Here is a 24,098-nt window from a genome sequence, read left to right on the forward strand (position 1 = left end):
CCTAATTAGCCTACTAGCCTAACTAGACTATCAAGCTAAATTGGAATTTTATGAGCTTGAGTGCCCCTTTACTTGGATTACATTTTCCCTTGTTTCTCACACATGTGGAGAACAAGAGCTTGAGCAGCTAAAAGATGATAAAACGTGTTAATTTTTTTTTTTGGGTGGCTATTCCTTTAACACCGGGAATGTGTTGCCGCATGGACTGATGGTAAATTTATCTCAGAAATACAAATGACCAGAAATAGGAAAGAAAAACGTCTAAATTATTCATTTGTCATTGAGGCAAAAGGGTTTTATTGAAATAGCCTAATCTAAAATATATCTTCGTGGTTGGTACAAATTACATTTATCTTCTCAATTAATCAGCCACAAAGTTAATTGTCGACTCTCTCCGCCTCTGATTCGTGCACCTCCACGCGCGTGCGTCGTGGATACGCGGGCGCGAGAGAGGCGGCGCGGTGCAGTCGCGTGAAACGCTGATGACAGACAGCGGCAACCGACGCGCCGATATCAACGCTGAGATGACCTACCGAACACCTCGGCGTCTCTTGCGGTTCACATCCGTTTATTCTGAGCTTGAATAACAGCGGACGAGAGAGCTTAAAGCGGTTCGGACGCATTGTTTGACTGTGCGGATCAAACACTGCATCTATCCATTTAGTCGCGGGAGCGTGAGATGACAAAGGTGGGTGAGAATACAACCTGCTTTATCGCTTTCATTGGCCTGGATTGACAGCACACCTGTCTCGTATCACATCCTTAATACGATCATGGGCTGTTTTTGATGTATTTACGTTGTTCTGTTCTCATGCCTGTGGTGAGTTTGCAGCAGAAATCAAATGCATCGGCGTCCCCTCATTCACCTTTCTGATTCATAATGATGATGAAAACTGATTTATAGATATTGATTTCAGGACTGCATGCTATAAATCAGGTTTTAAGTGACAAATTCACCTGTGAGGATCTACAGTGTCTGAGCAGTGAAACAGCAGTCGGATTCATTCATTCATCTATTTGACATCTGGTAGTTGATTTGAATGAATTTAATGATGTTTGCTCCAGTTTTAACGTGAAATAAGCTTGAAAATGTTCATTTAGCATTGACATGTCTTAAAGAAATCAAAAGGGCTTGCGCAGTGTGTTGTGAAAGCTTGTCTCTTATGTTCAGAAAGTTTTTAAACGATTTAAAGTATAGAGGTGTTATGATTTAATGGACAGCTTAACTGGCTTATTCAGTCAACTGCTTTACAAGCATTCAATTTTGTTCACTTTTTGTTCTGCTGTCCTCCTATGGATGCTGGATGCATTTAAAAGGCAACTGCTTGGGTTTTTATTTTAATTTAATATAAACAAACCTGTCAAGTGCAAAATGGACCTGTGATTTGCAATTTAAATTAGGCTACATCAGGCTTGTGTGGTATGAGATGTAGTCTGCTTCACGTTGTTTATTTCTTTTTGTTTGTTCTGCTGTTCCTAGTTTCCCCCATTTAGAAAATGATTAATTGTTTTTAGCATGGCAGATAATGAGGCTCAACGTCATCTGGTGAAACAGGAAATATAAAGGTGCTCAATACACATTAAGGGACATTGACACAGCCTTAAGAGTAAACGCCGGATTGGAATCTCATATCTGTCAGCAAACGTAAGATACCAGCCCGGATCTTTGTGCATGTTAGATGAATGCCAGTCTGAACCCAAAACATTATTTTCATCAGCAGTGAGTAATTTATGCGGCACCAAATGGAATTAAATAATGACCTTTTTAAAACGGTTTTAAAAAAAGAAAATACTTCTCCCATCTCTCATTGGTTAGGCTAATACACAAAAAATCTGGTAACACTTTACAATAAGGTTCATTATTTAACATTAGTTAACTACATAAACTAATAATGAACTGCACTTATACAGCATTTATTAATCTTTGTTGATGTTAATTTCAACATTTAATAATACATTATTAAAATCTTAATGCACTAACATGAGCAAACAATGAACAACTTTCATTAACATTAACAAAGATTAGTAAAAACAGTAACAAATGTATTGTTCATGGTTAATGTTAATACATTAACTAATGAACCTTATTGTAAAGTGTTAACAAGAATCTTTATCAAAATCCATTTTGCTTGGTGAAAATTCTGGAGCTTTCAGTTTTACAAAGTACATGTTATATTTACCAGTTTGGGCCACCATAATAAAATAAACACATGTTGGCCGTTGTTTAAATCAAAATGGACTATTCTTATTTTCATGTGAAGTTGCAATGGTTATTATAGAAATAATTTATCTTATCTTATATATTATTTTTCTTTTTCTTTCAAAAACGTGCTCTGTAGGGGTGCAATTGTTCAGATTACTCACGGTTAGGTTTATGTTCTATATTCAGGTAAAAAATTACTACTGTCAAATAAAAATAAAGAAAATAAGAACAAATAATCAAACGGCACAAAAAAATAGGCTTACGTAAAGCAAAAATACAAATAAATAAAGCTTTTCAGGTTTTTCATGTACAGTTTCAGGTACAGAATTTGAATAAAGTAGCTAATAAAATGTAAAACAACACTGCATGTAATCATCACTGTAGAAGTTAAATAAAGATTAATCATTAATTTACTATTCAGTCATGTGCAATGAGTGATTTCCTTGTCTTTTGTTGTTTGGTTAGCATTAAAAACACATTCAGACAGCAGGAATGCAATGGCTGCTGTCTTTGCGTTCTTTCTCGAGCGTATAAATTCACTTAAGACATAACCTACTTTGCTTGCTTGGATATTCGCCAAGACCGGCATGTTGACAGTTTTGTGGGAATTTGTCTGTTCAAGCAGAAGACTTGAAAGAGACCATAATATTTGCGCGCTTCAGATGAGTGCACGGTCCGTGTATCTTTTGGTCATTCGTTTTTTGATTTAATAATGAAATCAGAAAATGAAAAACAGCACCTTTTTCGTTTTTTTTTTCAAACAAAACGAAAAACAAGAATTCGGCTTGATTTTTTTTCATTTTTCGTTCAGCGGTAGAAAATGAATAAACAACTTGAACGTGGGCGGGAATGAAAGCCCCTTTCCGCTGATTGGTCAACCAAACATTAAACTGTGCCGTCATCAGTTCTTCCGCAGTTCAGAGCAGCAGAATAATAGTCCTTCGCTGCGATGGATTTAACGCGTTTATTGCAACTATATAATCACTTTACACTTTACATACAATTTACATTTAATCTTAATCTCTATCTCTTGATCTCTATCTCTCAAACAGCCAGACTAATGAATGACTTGAGACGCAAATCGAGGCAGAGCCTATAGAAAGAAGGCTTTCTTCTGTGTCCATAACGCGTGTTTAGCTCAGAAATATTATCTCAGATATAATAATTTACTTTGCACCTGCACTCACAACTACCAACACCTTTTACACGCTGCCTGTTTTATTATTGCTGACCACCATCGTAGTTAATGTTCACAGCACTTTTTTTTTTTTTTTTTTTTACCTTTTATATATAATTTCTTTCCTAATCTTATTAAATATTTATGCTATTTATAATGTTAAATTTTTAAATGTAGTCAAATAAATTAGAATAATATGACACTAGGCTGTTACCAATTAAATCAGTATCAGTCAACTGCAGGATGCTTTCAGAGCTACTTACAGTAAATAGATTTACACATTAATTTCAACAGTATATAATAATATTAATATTTTAAACAACATTTTTATTCAGAAATGACAAGATGAAATAATACTTGGATTATGAAAGTAATATCGCCACTAGGTGGCGGTAAGTCATTGTGTTAAAGGAGTCATTTATTCATTTGTCGAGTCGTTCAAATCGCTGATTCATTCAGGAATAAAATCAAGTGGCTGTCTATATTAATTGCTCACTTAATCATCATCTATATTAATGGGTTGTTCAAAGACTCTTATTCATTCAGGAACGAAACAACTCTGTGTGCCTTCTGCGAGTCAGTCGCACAACTGTTCTTTGACTTTATTTGCTTTGGAGGTTTAGTTGGCAGAGAAAATAATTGTTCTGTCTGCCATCCGTTAGCCGGGCAGTACTTAATATTAATTAAATAATCTCAGCGTATTGCCTAAAACAATTTTTTTTTTTGTTAAAAACCACAGTAAAGCTATATACCATTTTTGGCAGCTGTTACAGAAACATTTTTACAAAAAAAAAAAAAAAAAAATCAGATTTAACCTTGAGATTTAGTATTAGATAGCTTAGATATTTGCACCACTACAATGACAATAATAATTCTTAATTTCTGATATAAATGCAAAATCAATCGGTAGTTATTAATAGAATAATGAGACACAAACCTTTACATTCAATCGCGTTTGGTCCCATTTATTTTTGATCACAGTGCATACTGCATACACATACAAACTTTAAGTCCAAAAATGCGAAAAGGGTTTCATATTTGCCGAGGTCAGAAAATGTAGTTTCCTAGGGGGGTACGGGGGCATGCTCCTCCGAAAATTTAGATTTCCATGGTGTACATTATGTGCATTTTTAAGACGTTTTAAGGCCAACAAATTGGATAACAATTTAAAACCATGTCAACAAATAAATGCATGCACAGTTTTGAGGCAGCTTTAATCGCATGTTTGGTAATTTCATGACTTAACTTACAACAGAACAACGACGGTCATTGCTCGTAGTTTCTTTTGCGCTTTATTTAAGCTATAATAAAGTAATTAAATGCAGAGCGCGCCAGCTTGGTTGACCAATCAGCGGAAAGGGGCGCTTCATTCCCGCCCACATGTTGAGATCCAATATTCAAGTTGTTTATTCATTTTCTACCCCGGAACGAAAAATGAAAAATCAAGCCGAAATCTTGTTTTTCGCTTTGTTTGAAAAAAAAAAAAAGAAAAAAAAAAGGTGCCGTTTTTCATTTTCCGATTTCATAATTAAATCAAAAAACGAATGACCAAAAGATACACGGACTGTGCACAAATCTTCTCACAACGCGCGCGTAAGTTCTTTTGCGACTTGCACTCGAATGTTAAAATTTGCAAAGCTTAAATGAGTTTAGTTTAAACACAGATAGCGACGTGTGCTGTTCAGGTCTCACCTGTGCTATCAACACCTGGGTTATGACTGGTGTAAATGACTGGTCATATAAAGCATACGGCACTCGCATTGAATAAAGTTTAAGGGAAGCCAGAATGCGTATCCATTGGCAGAAACGTACATTAACCTAACTCTGTATGTTTTATTTTCTACAAAACATATTATTACAGTAGATGTGTATGCGTCGTCAGATATTATTGGTATGGTTCGATATTTTAAAAGAATTATTTTTTTTTTTTTTACCGAGAACCATTTAAAAAAAATAACCTTGCCTGCACCCCTTGCAACGACAAAAGATCAATCAAAAATCTAAATCAAAAAATATTTTGAAGAATGTTGGTAACCGACCACACAGTCGACGGCACCCATTGACTTTTCCATAGTAGGAAAAACATACTATGGAAGTCAATGGTTTGGAACAACTTGAGGGTGAGTAAATGATGACACAATTTTCATTTTTGTGTGATCTATCCCTTTACGTTTAATGAACAAATGGCAGTTGGGGTGTTTAATAGTGTCAAACAACAACAGTAAGGTTAGCAGTTTTGTTGACCTTTACTGGTTTATTCAAATTTAAATTTGCTTAAAGGGGGGGTGTAATGCTATTTCATGCATTCTGACTTATTTACACTGTTAAAGAGTTGAATTCTCATGCTAAACATGGCCAAAGTTTCCAAACATGAGTTGGTTGTATGACGGAGTATTTCTGTGCCAAAAATATACTCTTCCAAATCCTCACAAACTTCAGGGGTTTTTTTTTTCCCCAAGTATGTGCCTGTGTGACATCAGAATGGTCGGAACCACAAAATCAACAATTTCACCAAAGAAGCGCGTTTTTGGTTGTGAGGGAAAGATAACCTTGCTTCGCAAAGAACCCAGTGGAGCTGTGAGATTTGTGCTCAAGCATTAAATTGATGCGCTTTCAATATTTGTTATTAAAATAACCATAGAAACTGATAGTTTCAATCACTTTTTTTATTGGTTAAAATGAATGGAGAATATCTCGTGTTTTTCCGTGGCTGCTCGAGCCCTCAGGATCGGCGATTATGATTTCATAAACAAGGCCCAGTTCCACGCTGGATTTACAGATCGTTACAAAACCGTCACAGCGATAATGATCCCGTTCATGAGTCAGAGGCGCAGGTGGTGAGTAAAACTGCTTCAAATGCTTCAAAATGCATATAATGTAAACCACTCGAATGTAGTGAATTCATAAATTCATTATTCATCATTCACTATACGCTATATTCATTATAGTGATTCAAAAGTTATCCATGGATAATGCGATGGTGTATTGTGTTTAAATTTAGCTGACCATTGATAGCTTGCAGACGATCTCTATGCAAAAGCTTGCACGTGCTCATCACTCTATCTCCGCTCACACGACACGCCTCCAGGCTCTCGGCTGTTTTCAGAAAGACTTGGTACAGCGTATGTATCTTTCATAAATATGATAGAACTAGACTTTTCGGCGATATGAAGGATGCTATGCTACTCTATAGGTACTTAAGTTTAGCATGAGATTGGCAAAAATTGTGTGTGATACTTACTTGATTGGTTATCTTGGTTAGACCAAATATAATTAAAATCTTGGTGCTTGAATATCACATTACTGCAGTAATATATCTTGAAACAGCTTTGTTGTGAGACTAGTTGCTGCATCTGATCGCCACTCTCCCTGAAAGTCAATAGGAGAATGTGTTTTCAGCTGCGATCCAATACATGATTCTCTTAAATTATTGAAAGGCCCTTCAGTTGGGTGCCAATCTCTGATGGGGCAAAGTACAATGAATGACTCTCTAATAAAACATTGTGTTTACGGGATAGATTGTGATCTTAATAACTTTATAAACATCAGGCCAATCAAAAGCGTTGTGAATCTCATATATTGTGAGGGCGTTACAGTCTAAGTGATGTCAAGGCTGCGGTTCTCCTATTTATGTGTTCTGGGCACTTGACTAGGTAAAGTGAGATGCGGAGATGGGTCTATGTGGCATCCACTCTTCTGTTTCTATGATGGTATGCGTTGGCATTTAAAGTGGGAATCTGATTAGATCGCCTGTGATTAAAAACTTACGGGTGGGTTTTTTGCTGCTCCAGAGAAAAATGAAAGCTTGCATACGTGTGCCTGCCTGTTTGTCTGACTAATTTACTGCACTCATTAAAACCCGCCATCTTCTCTCTGCATCCCCTTTGGTTTCCCTGGTCGCAACCTTTTCTGTGACCCTTGTGTTAATTTCCCTCCTCTGAGGCGCTTGCTGCATTTCTTGTTTCTTTTCATCTGTGTCTCATCCTCCTTTTCTTCCATTTGGCTATTAATGTCCATTTTGCTTTAGCTACATATTAATATCCTCCTACAGTGTTACTTCTCTCAGTGGAAATAAAGGTTAATCATATGTTTGCTGTTAAAACTGAAGGGGGGGAAAGATATGAATTCAAAATCAGACAGAAACTGTTTGTTTTTTGTTTTAAGTTTTGTGGTTTTACTATATAATACAATACCATTAAAAAGTTTGGGGTCAGTATGATTTTTTTGGATGCATTAAATTGATCAAATGACAGTTACAAAAGATTTCTATTTCAAATAAATGTTCTTTTGAGCTTTCTGTTCAAAGAATCCTGAGGGGAAAAAAAAAAAAAAAAGTAAAGGCGGGGGGGGAAAGTAAAGGCACACTGTAAATTTATTCAAAACAAAGGCGTAGCTTGATGACTCCTTGATTTTGCAAAATCATGGGAGGTGTTGTCTTCACGTCTACAGCCGGTGGAAAAGAATCGGGATGGGGTTCAGGCAGAAATCATGTTCATGGATGAGAATATTAACGTTGCTGTAGTATGAAGCAGAGCAGGAGTGATTGATAATGAGAGACGAACGTGACACGCCTCGAGAGCAGCAGAACTTTTATTATGCCGCAGTGACCTCTTCTTCCGGTCAAGTGCATGTGGGGTAAAACAGTGCTGTTTTATCAAATTAGAAACATTTGTGTGTTGAAAGTTGTTATAGTGCTACTCTGCGTTCGCTCGGCTTCTACTATGAGACACTTGTTGCACACCGCTGTAAGCTAGATCGATATTAGGCAAGGTAAAACATGGTACTCGATGTAAATCAAGGAAACAAGATTTAAAGAATAAGACTTACTGTGTTGAGCTATATAACATGATTACGTTTTTGTCGATTTAATGTATTTAAACAGTTGCTCATCTGTCTAATAAAACACAATATATTAAAGCGTCTTTGGTGTTTCCATGGTTTCTTAAAAATAAAAACGGGAACCGAGGGTAACGCGGGTATGATGTCATTGATGGGTGACGCATGGACACGGTCCTGGTTAAAATTGCTTATTTCTCTGGATTTAAACATTTTTGGAAACATTTGGGATAATGTAAGTACACAAGTCAACAAAATATAGAACATTGTTCTTGTGGTTTTTGGATATTTTAATCCAAAAATATTGTGCCTTACATATTCCTTTTAAGGTTTCAACAAAAATATGAAGCAGCACAACTGTGTTCATTATTGATAGTAATCAGAAATGTTTCATGAGCAGCAAATCAGCATATTAGAATGATTTCAGAAGGATCATGTATTTTTGAGCTAATAAATGCAGCATTAGGGAGCAAAAGAGACCTCTTTCAAATATATAAACTCAACTACCCCAAATTTCTGAATGGTAAAGTATTTTTACTCTGCAATATTTACATTGCATGTGAACAGTGACTAACAAAAAAAATCTGCAAATTTACATGCATTTTCCAGGTTAAATATATTGCTATGTCAAATGGTCCATTATTATTGGGGGATTTTAGAATGAATTACATTAACAGCAACACAAATATTGCTTTTCATCGGTGAATCCACTCGCAATTGATTCCAATAGATCACCCTGTTGTGCACGTCATACACAATTAATGTTGTTCCTTAGCAAACACCATTAATTAATTCGTTTACAGAATACATTGAAGTTAGAATTCTTTGATCCATTCGAAACTTGTGCAAATTACTTTCCCATGAACCTTTTCAACACTTTTTTTTTGTTTTTTGTTTTTTGTTTGTGAAACAGACAAACCTGTTTTGATATGCAGATTAAGAAAACCTTGGTGGTTCCTGACAGAGAGCCTTTTGAAGGTTTAATATTTAATTTCTTATGTCAGTGAAAAACTTCTGTTGTCGTATCAAATGGCTCCACTTTGACCTCGGTGTTACAACAGAGTGAAATTAGCCACTTTTGTGGTCTCTGTGATATTGCATTTCAAAGCAGCGTGTTTTTTTTTTTTTTGTTTGTTTGTTTGTTTGTTTTTGTCTCTGTGAATGGAGAAGGGAATCTGTACAGTCACTGCTTGTTTTCTCAAGGACAAACAGGATAAACAGGAAAATAATGATCAACGATGCAATCAGTTCAATTCTGCTGTAAAGCAGCTCTAAAAACACAATGTCATTATTTGGCTTGAGTCGGTTCAGTGTTGATTCAGTTCATTATCTGTGTAAAGTTTATCAATTGTGAAATTCAGTTATAAACAGCTCTACAGAAGATGGTGTTATTCAGTTTGACTTGGTATGAGTACTAATAATAGTAATATTGTAGAATATTGTATTTTATGTTTTGTCTTTATTTATTTATTTATTTATTATTATTATTATTATTGTCAAATTATGTGTAAAAATGTCCTTCCTTCTGGTGGTCTGATTACATGAGTCAAAGATGTTGACATTTGCAGATCTATTTTTAGGGTCTTTTTTTAACACTGAAAGGTCGAGTTGAGCACTTTAAATTAAGGGATTTCACTCAAAATATTAGTATAATGCAGATTTTTATTCTCGCTAATATCGTAGGTCCTCCAGGTATTTAGATGCATATGAAACCGTGCAGTGTACTGTGCAGAACTAGTGTGTAGTATGTCACTGCGTACAAACTATCAACAATTTTTTTTTTTTCGTTGTTTCATTTTTTTCTTATTCCTAGACTTGCGGTGGATGGCTGGGTTGCCCAGGGGCCACTGAAGGATTAATTAAAAGCTCTTCAGAAAGGAGCTTGACTGTCAGTCTATTACAGATGCTTCTTTCCAGCAACAGATCCAATAACCACATAAACATGCACACACAGACACAAAGCCTCATGGTTTAACCCCCCGCGGGTTAGTGGAGGGTGTCTTTTGGTGCTCAGACAGCAGGAGTGTAAGTGGATATCAGTAACGGTGCAGCGACAGCTCACATTAAACCCCGCTGAAGCCTCTTTCATCAGTGATGCTGCTGTCAGTTTTTCTTCCTGAATCATGCTGTCTTATTCTATTCATCTGTGTTTATGTAGCACTCAACAAATGCTTCACACTATGCACAATTCCAAAATGCGAGTATTAACAAAAAAAGAAAAAGAAAAAGCATTTTTCCGAACATTTTTTGTCTTAGACATAAAATATCTACACCCTGAGATAAATAATTATTGAATAATAATTTAACGACACATTTACATTTGCGGTTCTCTGATGTTGCTTAATGGTCATGTCATGCAAGTAAATAGATAAAACACTATTAAAAAAAGAATATTTTATTTTGGCTTTGTAGCTGGACATTAAAGAGGACTTAAACTTGTTTTTAGGGCCCAAGCACTAAAATTTATAATTATTAAAGTAATAATTGTGTATATATATATTTTATATTTTTTATATATATATATATATATATATATATATATATATATATATATATATATATATATATATATATATATATATATATATATATATAATTATATATATATATATATATATATATATATATATATAATTAATATATATATATATATATATATAATTAATATATATAATTAATATATATATATATATATATATATATATATAATTAATATATATATATATATATATATATATATATAATTAATATATATATATATATATATATATATATATAATTAATATATATATATATAATTAATATATATATATATAATTAATATATATATATATATATAATATATATATATATATATATATAAATAAAAACAGACTTGTCTATACTATTACAGTTGTAATTTACAATTTTATTGTAAAATAAAAAAAAATAGTTATTATAATTTTATTTTACACAAGTTAGACTATTTTAAATTCTCCACTTTCAAATGTTCAAAGCCCCACTCTTTTTGTTTTTTTTTTTTTTTTTTTTTTTTGGAATACTGGTGAAATGCTGTAAACTTCGGTCCACTAGATGTTGGAAATTATGCTAATCTGTAAATAAATTGAACCTAACATATGTTGCATTCCCAAGTTTTGCTGCATTTACTGTAAACCGAGCTACTCTGAGATGCTGAAAATGCCATATCACAAGCTATTCACATGAATGCGGTGCTGCGCCTCACTCTGAAACACGCAGTGCATCGCACTATATAGTTATTTAAATCACAGCCTTTGACTTGATAATCGCTATAAGCTATATCACTGTTTATTTTATTTTCATTTTATATAATTATTAGCTCTTTAACAACTCAAACTCCATGTAGCTCCCTTGCGAAAACTCTTTGTAAGTTTACTTTATCAAAACCGTATATGAATATATGAATGTGAATGCTTTATAGCACTATAATGTGCAACCGGATTCAAATTTGAAGGAAACTCTATCGCCTCCTTGAGCACTGAGTTTTTATTGCCTCAGTAATAAAATAATGCATTATGTACAGGGCGAGTAAAAAATGAGAGTAAAAATTGGTGTTGGTGAGTATATGAAACGGTGTAAATCGCCAGTTAGCCGGTAACATTTTTATGAATGCTAACAATGCAATGTTGTGAGAACATTAACGTAAACAAATGTGAACGATGCTTGGGACAGCTGATGGGCAAGTGCTGCATCATCACGAAAGTTTCAGTCTTGCCAATTTAAATATTCAAACTGAAGAAGACACAAAAGGATACTCTGTTTTCAGTGCGCAAACATCCGAAACATGTACCCAGAAAGCCGTGTCTCAGACAGCTGAATTGAGCTGTCTTTCACGTCGTCTTGTGCTTGTGCAGACGTATTCAAACAAAATTGTCAAAATTCCCATCTTGGCAAGTATCCTTGTAAACATAGTCAGGTATGTCTTAACTGAACGTAAATAGTTGATGAGTAAAACGCTTGTGTAATAGTATATTGGATCCTTGCGTAAGCTCTTAAAGAGACAGCAGCCTAATAATCCTGCTGCGGTCTGTGTTTTTAATGTTAATCAAAGAACAAAAGACAAAGAAATCATTAAACCCCCGCACGCGCATGACATCTCCTCTGCGTGCAGATCAAGCCCTCGCGTGCTCGGACAAGATTAGCAGCACGCTAATTCCCCACACTCGCGCTCAATCTTCTATTTCGCTCGCGCGAACACACACACTTTTTGTCAGTCGTGGGGCGGGACTTTGCTTATTTCAGTGTAACCTCAAATGTCATTGGTCAATTCAGTTTTTCCAGAAGTCTGTTTTGATTGGACGCCTGTTGTAAAATGATTAGACATGGCTTGGACCAGATGAAAAAAATACTATAGTAATTTATAGTAAATACTATAGTGTTTTTGAACCATACTATAGTATAGTACTTTAATTTGCTGTGGTAATTCTATAGTTGTTGAGGGTAATATAAACAAATTACCCAAATACTATAGTTTTCTACAACTATAGGGTATATTACTACAATATACACTAGAGTTTACTTTTAAGTAGCCTATACAGTATTTATTACAGTTTATCAGTTCATCATAGTTAATACACTGTATACTGAAGCATTCATTAACAAAGTGTTGTAAATAGTATTATGTATACAGTATACTACACTTTACTATAGTATGGTCCAAAACACTATAGTATTTACTATTATTATGCAAGTGAGTTAAACTTTATTTATTGACTGATTGATTGCATTATTATTATTATTATATGTCCTTATTAGATACTATATTAACTTGATTTATTATTTTTATGGAGCTGTAGCTGCTGGGGAAAAATGAGAACACATAGTAGTTCACAGCTACATTATCATTACACTTCCACTAAACAGTATCTGTTTACTTATGATAGTATACAAAAACAACAACAAAAAAACTAAATATGTCTTAGATATAAAGATTTCTAAATTGGGTTTCGGGGGGTATGATCATTCATACTGTGTACTGTATCTTAACTTTAACTGCAACCTTTCAACAGAGTGAAATGCTGAAACCATTTTATACTGTATTTAATGGAAAATATATTAACCTGATAATATATTAAACTGACAAAGAATGATAACAAAAAGCTTACACAACAACTCTTGCTGATATGAACAAGTGATGTGTCTTTCATCCAAAGCCACATGAAGCAATTCTGGATTTAGAATCATAGTTACAACTATTTAATTGACACTTTTGACATTTCTGTAGTTCTCAGAACTGATATAATTTTGGCTGGGTAAACAGATACTGTTTAGTGGAAGTACAGTGGTAATGTAGCGGTTAACTACAGCAAATATAATATGTGTTCTCTTATTTCCCCAGCAGATACAGCTCCATAAAAATAATAATAAATCAAGTTAATGTATATGGTAGGCCATTTTATAATAATAATAATGCAATCAATCAGTTAATAAATAAAGTTTAACTCACTTGCATCTGGTCCATTGGTGAAGCCATGTCTAATCGTTTTACAACAGACGTCCAATCAAAACAGACTTCTGGAAAAACTGAATTGACCAATGACATTTGAGCTTACACTGAAATAAGTAAAGTCCCACCCCATGACTGACAAAAATCAAAAGTGTTCGCGTGAGCGAAATAGAAGATTGAGCGCGAGTGTGGGGAACATGGTGGGGAATGATGACGCGCGTGCTGCGAGTCTTGTCCGAGCACGCGAGGCTTGATCTGCGCGCAGAGGAGATGTCATGCGCGCGCACGGGTTTAAAATATGGGAAGCCAAACACACCAAAAGTGGTACGAGGCAGCGGGGTGTTACAAAGCTCGCGCCGCGCTGACATGTCATCTGCGCGGATCAATGGACCGAGCCGCGCGACCGACTCGTCAGCGCAGCGCGGACGTGTTTTCTAGCGCCACCCAATGGGCAGCGCGGCGCGAGCTAATCTCATCCAATAGTATCCAGCTGCAGACCCGCAGCACCACAGTTTCAGAACCGCAGTTTCATGATGTCTACAGTATTTAACAACAATACTTTTAAATAAAGTCATTTTTCTGTTCATATAGGCCTAATATGCATAAGATATCATGATGTACAAAGAGGAGTTTTAATTACCAAGTTATTCGATAATGCAAACTATGTTTTGTTAAGGCATGAACTAATTTGTATAAACTGTGAACAAATACTTTTAACCATATAATTTTGAAAATATATTAATAAATGTGTAACCATATAGAAAAATGTCTCCCTTGACTGTATGTGATATTATTTCCTTATGGTCATGTTGTGAACTTCTGACAAATAATATAAAGACACAGAGGGCATTTAATGTCAAAATATAAGCCTACATGTATTTAATCATTCCAAATCCTTGAACAAGTGAAACATGCATTTAAGCCAATGAGACATCAGAAGGTGTATATGGTGAGTGTATGATATTTCTGTCATGATGTGGTGAACGAATTTATATTTATATATTTATATTACTAAGTATTTGTATTACTAAGTGTCTGCTAGGCTATTGAATCATTTACATTTTATCATTAAAGGTTTTTTTGCATTTGTCAAAGATATGTATCGTGTTAATATTAAATATTAATAAAACTTATTCATTTTGTTTTCAGGGATGAAAAGACAGGGTTTTCTGCAGAAATGCCATGATATGGGCTTATAATCTTTAAGTGTTTTAAGATGATTATTTGTTTTTTGCTTGTTTTTATTTTATTATGAGCAGTTTAAATATGTTTTAATCCTATTATTTTAGAAATGTTTTATATCCTATTTGTTTTCAACACACGTTTTACTTGTTCAAGGCTTTTTTTTTAAATGGTTATTTTTATTTGACATTAAATAGCCTACGTTACATAATGTAAGTATTATGTGTAACAATTTGAACATGAAGGAAATAATACGATCAAATATACAGTCAAATGTTACACATGTATTAATATGTTTGAATTAATTAAAAAAATAATAAATAAATCTTCTCAAACTCTGTCATTGTATTAGCCTATTTAAAACGTGGAGAAAATAATTTAAAAATAAAAACGGCGTAGTTGTAGCCTATTCTCGCAGTAGCCTATACACGACTGTGTTTGTATCCATTCATTGACATATAGCATAGCATATAGGCTGTTTTAAAATTTTGCTCTTTGTACATCATGATATCTTATGCATATTAGGCCTATATGAACAGAAAAATGACTTTATTTAAAAGTATTGTTGTTAAATACTGTAGACATCATGAAACTGCGGTTCTGAAACTGTGGTGCTGCGGGTCTGCAGCTGGATACTATTGGATGAGATTAGCTCGCGCCGCGCTGCCCATTGGGTGGCGCTAGAAAACACGTCCGCGCTGCGCTGACGAGTCGGTCGCGCGGCTCGGCCCATTGATCCGCGCAGATGACATGTCAGCGCGGCGCGAGCTTTGTAACACCCCGCTGCCTCGTACCACTTTTGGTGTGTTTGGCTTCCCATATTAAAATGAGCTCGCGGGCTCCCGTTTCCTTGCGTGCAGATCTGTTATCCTCTCGTGGAAGTGATTTACTGCGCGCGCAAGCATCAATTGTGCGCTCTGTCATTAATGGCATTAAAATGCCGGCATAGTTTTTCTTCTGGCCATTGGTAGGTGTGGCAAAAAGTCAGTTTTAGGTTCTGATTATGTATAATACGACTGCTTATGTGTTATGAAGCAGCACCGTCTGCACTCGTGTTCATGTTTGTGGACGTAATGTTCCTATCCTTTTATTCTTTGATCCACACACACACACACACACACACACACTTCTTGATCGCTTTCATTTATCTCCCTTCAGCACTACCCCAGAGGTTGTGCCATCTGCCTGAGCCCATAAACACGGCAGGCGTTAGTAAGGGCCAAACAGCTCTGCGTTGATTGTTACATCTCGCACAATAATTCAATCTCGCGCTTGGCTCATCTGTTGCACACGGAGCAGAGCTGTCTGGCTCTTGGGATGTTTTTGACCATGGGGGATTAGTTAGATGAGCGGCAGGGGATTTGAACCCATGACCTTTTGGGATGCGCTTGCCACCTCGGTTCTCATTTGCTAGACTTATCAAATACTTTAGCGAATGCTGGAAATGTTGAATTGATTTGGAAAAGCTTATCGGTTTTAAATGTTTCTAGAGTGCAGTTTGAATCATGCATTTCTATTATTAAACCTACTTCATGAATAATTACACCTCGTTCTATTTTCATTTTCATTGGTAAATAAGGCAACAGTTTTTTTTCTCACACTGGAGGAAATTTTTTTTACTGTTTAAGTTGCATAATTATGAGAGCACAGCTACCTTGTTTATGGGGTTAATAGGGAAATGGCTCTATTAGATATCTAGAAGTTATCATACTTCATAAAAATGATATAAGATCTAAAAGCTAAAATGTAAGGTTTATTATTTTATAAAACTTTTTTTGTCAACTTTATTTGAACTTGTCAGTAGATAACGTCATGCAGGTCAACCAATATTTGTAGTTTAGTTTATTTAAAATCAAGCCATCGTTGTTAATGTTATTATTTTAATGTTTATGCAATAAATGTTCATTAGTTAACATTAGTTAACTACATTAATTAACATGAACTAATAATGAACTGCACTTTGGTGAGCTAATAAAATATTAAAAGACAGTCAAATCAATATTTTGTGTACAGTTATGTCAATCATGTTACAATTATGTCATCCAGTATCACAGACTCGCTCTCTCTTATTCCATACAAACACAGCTGCTGCCTTTTTGTGACTATTGTTTTGTACACTAACAAACCGGTACGATTTTAAAATGGTTTCATCTCTGATCAATATCTCTTATCCCCATAATTATTTATGTGGCAAAATGTTGTTTAATAAGTGGTGTGACCTGTACCGTATCCCTTAAATGTCTGTCCAGTTTGAACTGCTCTCTCCGTGGAAGCTTTGCGTTTAAAGAGCTAATAAAATATTTCGACTCGGATCAATATTTCTTATTAATTATTTACTTGTGTGGCAAGTAGCAGTGTAATAAGTGGGATAATGTACATCCAGCCGAGTGTTATCTCAGAATAAACCCCTTTAGGCTGATGCAAGATCCCTCTGCTTCACGTCGGGGTCCTGATCATCCTGTGGTTTATTCTGATATGATAACTGGCTGAATGCACATTATCCCTTACTTAACAAATACATTAACAAATGTATTGCTCATGGTTAGTTAATGTTCATTAATACATTAACTAATGTTAACAAGTGAACCTTATTGTGAAGTGTTACCACATTTTCAAATAAAGCAGTGTTTCCACCCATGTGTTGACGCATCATAATTGACAATTGCATCATGAATGATTTGTGCCTCAGGGTATCAGCAGCAGATCTGTTATCCAATCACATCTTTTGTCACATGAGATTTATTCATGGGGATTTATTAGGTAAACGTGTTTCCATCGTAGTTTATGCGCTTATCGGATAAAAAAAATATATATACCAGTCCGCTGATAAGACGCCTGCTTTCAAACGCTCCCGCTCTCGAATTCAAACACTTCCATATGCTTTCAAACGCTGCCGTGCAATGATTATTGAAGCCAATCAAAGACACATCCGATGAGTGCTTCAACACAGTGGCCAATCGAATCTGCTCAACAGTGCTCAAAGCATCACATTTTTACAATTTCAGTACTGATGGGTACTTTTGACAACTCTACTTGCAACTAATTCAAAACTCAGCTGCTCATGCTCCCCCATTCAACAAAAATCCGCTCTCATCACACCCATCCTTAAACAACTGCACTGGCTCTCTATTGTCTATCACGTTCAGTTTAAAATACTTGTCCTAATTTTTAAGACTTGTCATGGCTTTACTTTCTACATTCAGAATTAATACACCCGTATGTTCCTGCCCATACTCTTACTTCAAGTTCTAAGAATTTGCTTGTATTATCCAAGTTCAAACTATCTATTGTTGGTGGTAGGGCATTTAGCATCTCCGCTCCTAAGCTTTGGAACAAGCTGCTCCAAAACCTCTGTGACGTCTCCTCACTTTAGACCTTTAAAGGTGCACAAGAATGCTTTTTCACAAGATGTAATTTAAGTCTAAGGTGTCTCCTGAATGTGTCTGTGAAGTTTCAGCTCAAAATACCCCATAGATTTTTTTTTTTTTTTTTTTCAATACATTTTTTTAACTGCCTATTTTGGGGCATCATTAACAATGCACTGATTTACACTCGGCGCCGCCCCTTTAAATTGCGTGCTCCCTGCCACACGAGCTCTCGACTATATTACAGTACATTTACAAAGTTCACACAGCTAATATAACCCTCAAATGGATCTTTACAAGATGTTCGTCATGCATGCTGTATGTATGCTTCGAATTATGTGAGTATTTATTTTGATGTTTACGTTTGATTCTGTATGAGTTTGAGGCTATGCTCTGTGGCTAACGGCTAATTCTACACTGTTGGAGAGATTTATAACGAATGAAATTGTGTTTATGCATTATACAGACTGCACGTTTAAAAATGAAAATGGCGACGGCTCTCTTGTCTCCGTGAATACAGTAAGAAACGATGGTAACTTTAACCACATTTAACAGTACATTAGCAACATGCTAATGAAACATTTAGAAAGACAATTTACAAATATCACTAAAAATATCATGCTATCATGGATCATGTCAGTTATTATTGCTCCGTCTGCCATTTTTCGCTGTTGTTCTTGCTGGCTTACCTTGTCTGTGCACAGATCCAGACATTAATACTGCCTTTCCTTGTGTAATGCCTTGAACATGGGCTGGCATATATGCAAATATTGGGGTCTTACATATTAATGATCCCGACTGTTGGTGTTATGTTGTTGTTATGTTGAGACTGTTGGTTGGTGTTATGTTGAGATCCGCGTGTTTTCCGGAAGTCTTAAACAAATGAGATTTATATAAAGAGGAAGCAATGGGGTTTGAAACTCAATGTATGTCTTTTCCATGTACTGAACTCTTGTTATTTAACTATGCCAATATAAATTCAATTTTTGATTCTAGGGCACCTTTAAAACTGAACTCAAAACTCATTTATTTACTATGTTTTAACTGATGGTCTACTTTCATTTTCAGATCCATACTTATTTTGGTTATTGTCTTGTGTGTTATATGATCATCATCTAACTGCATGTTCATGTTGTACCCTGATTGTATATCTGTATTGTTATTTCTCAATATGTAAGATGTCATTGGGTTCTTGAAAAGAGCTATATAAATAAAATGTATTATTATTATTATTATTATTATTATTGAGCACTTAAGATTCATTTTTAGTGTATGATTCTTTACTTTTCAATTGATTCTTATGAAAAAATTAAGTGAGACCAGATTGTTTTAGATATTTTTATAGCGGATAAATGGACTTTTTTATAATTTGTTTTTATTTGTTGTTTATACATAGTTTACTTATTTATTCATTTACTTACTGTATTTTACACTTGTCAGCATGAAAGCCATGGCAGCTGGCATGGCACTAAATTATAAGCAAACAAACAAAAATTCAATGCGGTTGTTTTCTGGTCTTTTGCAGCCATTAACTTGCATAGACGATTAGTTGGAAAACTAGTTGCTATTTAAAATGGACAAAATGGTCCCTTTTAAACAGAAATCCTACAAGTCAGGAACACAAGTAAATGTCCAGCTTAAAGGATTAGTTCACATTCAAATTAAATTTTCCTGATAATTTACTCACCCCCATGTCATCTAAGATGTCCATGTCCTTCTTTCTTCAGTCGAAAAGAAATTAAGGTTTTTGTTGAAAACATTCCAGGATTATAGTGGACTTCAAACGGTTGAAGGTCAAAAGTACAGTTTCAGTGCAGCTTCAAAGGGCTTTAAACGATACCAGACGAGGAATAAGGGTCTTATCTAGCGAAACGATCGGTCATTTACGGAAAAAAAATTTAAATGTATATGCTTTATATAAACAAATGATCGCCTTCCAAGTGGTTCTGCCAAAACCGCACTTTCGTATTCTTCAAAAAGCTTGCGCTGTATGTCCTATGCCTTCTCTATTCTACTTACAGAAAAAATGGAACTGGCACTGCGTTCGTTACGTAAGTTGAATAGGGAAGGTATAGGACATACAGCGTAAGCTTTTTGAAGAATATGAAAGTGCGGTTTTGGTGGAACCACATGGAAGACGATCATTTGTTTATATGAAGCAAATACATTTAAATTTTTTTTGAAAATGATCGAACGTTTCACTAGATAAGACCATTATTCCTCATCTGGTATCGTTTAAAGCCATTTAAAGCGGCACTGAAACTGTAATTTTGACTTTCAGCCATTTGGAGGCCATTGAAGTCCACTGTAAGGAGAATAATCCTGGAATGTTTTCATCAAAAACCTTAATTTCTTTTTGAAAGAAGGACATGGACATCTTAGATGACATGGGGGGTGAGTAAATTATCAGGAAAACTTTATTTGAAAGTCAACTAATCCTTTAAGGAAGGAATTAGTGTAGTGAAGTAAAGAGACGTCATATAATCTGCTCTTCGCTGGGGGGTAATTGGGGCAACTGCCGTTTTCTCTGGAGGTCAGGGTTAAGGTTAAGGGTGGATGCTGGCTGGTTTATGGGGCATCACAACAAGTTAGTCCACATGCTGTGAGATGTACAAAGCTCAAATATGAAATACCACAAACATGCAATGCGAAGATGACACTGGCAGAGTCAATGGTCTTCAACTGTGAAAACATATAACCAAAACCCACTGTTTTTGTTTGTATGGTTATAAATAGCCAGCTGTAGGGTAAACGTACCCATTAAGCTGCACCAGAATCTACACTGAGACATTTTAGTGCACAGGATATTGGTTTCAGTACAAGAAGTTATGTTAAAATAAAATATTAATCTCTCACACAATAATATTTAATATTTAATTTTATTTTAAATGACAAAAGCATTTCTTTTAAGATGTACATCATTAAATGCAAAAAGTCTGGCTGTACATTTTTGTATCCTTTAAGCACACCCTTGTTGCCAATAAGCTCACAACATGTTTTATTAAAAATTCTTAATGATTTTAAACAACCTTTTTAAAGAACTGAAAAATGTTTTATTTGAAGGTACAGAGTCAATCACAAAAAAACACTAAAATCAAGCAACAAGGCATTCAATTTGATCAGTTATATATTTTAATTAATGACCGGTGTTTTGTTTTGCTCTATCCTCGACGAATGACATAATGATGAACGTGGAAGCGCAAAGTTCACTCTTTCGTGGTAAATCGATGTGTACGACCATCTGGCGGAAGCAAGTTATTTTAGTTTTTAAAGTTTTAAATGTGGATATTTTTCTTACACGAATGCATCACTTCGCTTCAGAAGGCCTTTATTAACCCCCTGGAGCCATGTGGATATCTTTTATTATGGATGGTTGCACTTCTTTGGGCATCTCAATCTCATTCTCTATTTACTATCATTATAAAGCTTGGAAGAGACACTATTTAACACCAAAAATGTTAATATAACTCCAATTGTATTCATCTGAAAGAAGATAGTCATATACACTTAGGATAGCTTGATGGTGAGTTAATCATGGGGTAATTTTTATTTTTGGGTGAACTAACCCTTTAAGGCTGTGAAAAAGTTATTAATCAATTTAAAAAGATTAACTTAAAGTGACAACCACCACTTAATATTTAAAGTCTGTTTATGAAGTATTTACATAGATGTTCAATGTGGATGAGCTTAAAGGGAGCACACTGAGCTTAACTGGAGCAGCAACAATTTTTAATGAATACATATTACATTCAATTTAAAGGACAAGGTTTTGCTAAATAAATAATCTAGGTAATGTATTAAGTTTATACATATTTTAATATGAACAACTATTATTGACAATATCTATGAAATTATACTTTTTCTTATTGATGTCACACTGAAGCTGTGATTTTCATAGCGCACCCTTTAAGCTCACCTAACAATAATATGAAGTCTTTAAAAATTGCAGCAGTGTAAAACCACAGACCATCAATAAACTGTAAATTTATAATATTATGGATTTAAAAGTACAAGCCAGTAATGCCTGTAAAGTAATATATTAGTGTAGCAAACAATCTTATACAGCTAGTAAGCTAATTATGTTCTGTAGCATCTGCGCTATGTTGCTAAAACTATATTTTGGATCTAACTGTAATCATTTTCCACATGCAGGTTCCAGGTTATATGCAAAAGTCTAATCTCTTAATTTTGCAGTAAGTAGTTATAACTACCCCCCAAAAAGGCTTAACCACCTTTAAAAATGCACATTTAAGGGGCTCCACTTTTGGTGAAAGTTTTCAGACAGCTTTCAAAATGGCCACTAGACAGTGTGAACACATGGATACACATATCTCAGTGTGCAATGGTCTGATTTTCTTGAAATTACAGGAGGTATGTAGTAACAAACACATGAGTTGGTTAAGACATCACGTAGGATAATACATTATTTTTTTCTTTTTATAATCTGAGCTCAAAAATGGTAGTGTGCTTAATGGGTACTTGAGCTTAATAGATATTGTACGTTTATAGCAGCAACTATCTCCATCTGTGATGGCACATATAAGGGCTTTTTTGCGTGATGCATGTTGTATATTTGCTTTGAAATGACAAGAGCTTTTATGTTATTGCATCTTTAGAACATTGCACAAGTGTTTTGAGTTTGTAGTTCTTAAGATTTGTCTGTCTGATCTTCCAGATATTGAGTTTTACACAGTTTTTATTTATTTATTTTTTTTTTTTAGAGAGCCCCCCTCTCTCTCTTTCTCTCTGTATAAATAATATGGGTTTTTCCTGGGTTAAAAATGGTTTTCGCATCATGGATGTGCAGCCGACAAATTTCTTAACATTATTCATTGGCACAGCTTGTTTGTCATTATTACAAAAGAAAAAGAGGACAGAGCAGAGAGAAACTGAAACGTGATAAAATGCAATCGTGAAACTTTTCACAAAATCAGGCTCAAAAAGCAAGTGATTTTGTATTAACGCGGTCTGCTTGTTTATTGGAATTCTGGACTTACCCAGGGGTTTATGGACAAGTGCTTTTGCTGAGAGAAAATTCACAAATCAAGGTCAAAATGACACTGGTTTCAGTCTTTTGGAGTTATACGCATTATAAAATTAAGAGTCACCATATAAAAACTCCAGTGTTTTGAGCAGTGTTGAGCGGACTCTGACTAACTCAAACATCTCTGATTGGCCATTGCATTCACAAGCTCAACAGATATGTCTGTGATTGGCTACAATGATCAACGCTTCAAAAGGATGTTGTAAAACTTACACAAACATTCACGGCAGCATTTGACAGCAGCAACCTATCAGCGGGTACTGAATATACCCTCTATTCAGCACTACCGGTACTGCAGAAATGCTGGCGTTTTTCAAATTTCATTACCGACTTGGTACCAGTACCAAAGTACAGATACTTTTGACAACCCTACTAGCATGTCAATATGGACCAGTCACCTGAATCTCAGAGGAATATTTCCAGCACCTTGTTGAATATATGAATTCAGGCAGTTCTGAAGGCAAAAGTGGGTCAAACCCAGTACTAGAAAGGTGTACCTTTTTTATAAGTTGAAAGATATTTATGTGAAACAATTTTTTGTAAAATTAATAATGTCTCTAATGTCACTTTTGACTCCTTTAATGCATAATTGCATATATATATTTACACTATAAATGCTGGCAGTGATTTACAGACGAGGGGAATGGTGAGCATACAATGGGTAAGGCAGAAGTGCAATGTGGGCTGTTGTGGTTTAAAATTGCTAAGCAATGTTGCTACTTGCCATGTTCAAATAGAATATATTTTATCTGCTTTCTGCTGAGGCTCATCCAGTCAGAATTCAGAGTGGGAACAGTTTTATACGTTCTGTTTTATCAGTTTTAAAA

At 34.9% G+C, this 24,098-nt stretch overlaps 1 protein-coding gene across 1 annotated transcript in view; it reads left to right on the forward strand.

Moving 5' to 3' along the window:
* Window positions 1-497: 497 nt before the first annotated feature.
* The window catches only part of gal3st3 (galactose-3-O-sulfotransferase 3), a 38,636-nt gene continuing 15,035 nt past the window's right edge, over window positions 498-24,098 (forward strand). The window contains exon 1 of the mRNA XM_067401022.1: window positions 498-688. The gene's annotated coding sequence lies outside the window, so the exon portion shown is untranslated. The remainder of the gene's footprint in view (window positions 689-24,098) is intronic.

This window comes from Chanodichthys erythropterus, chromosome 11 (assembly GCF_024489055.1).
Source record: "Chanodichthys erythropterus isolate Z2021 chromosome 11, ASM2448905v1, whole genome shotgun sequence".
Classification (NCBI taxonomy): domain Eukaryota; kingdom Metazoa; phylum Chordata; class Actinopteri; order Cypriniformes; family Xenocyprididae; genus Chanodichthys; species Chanodichthys erythropterus.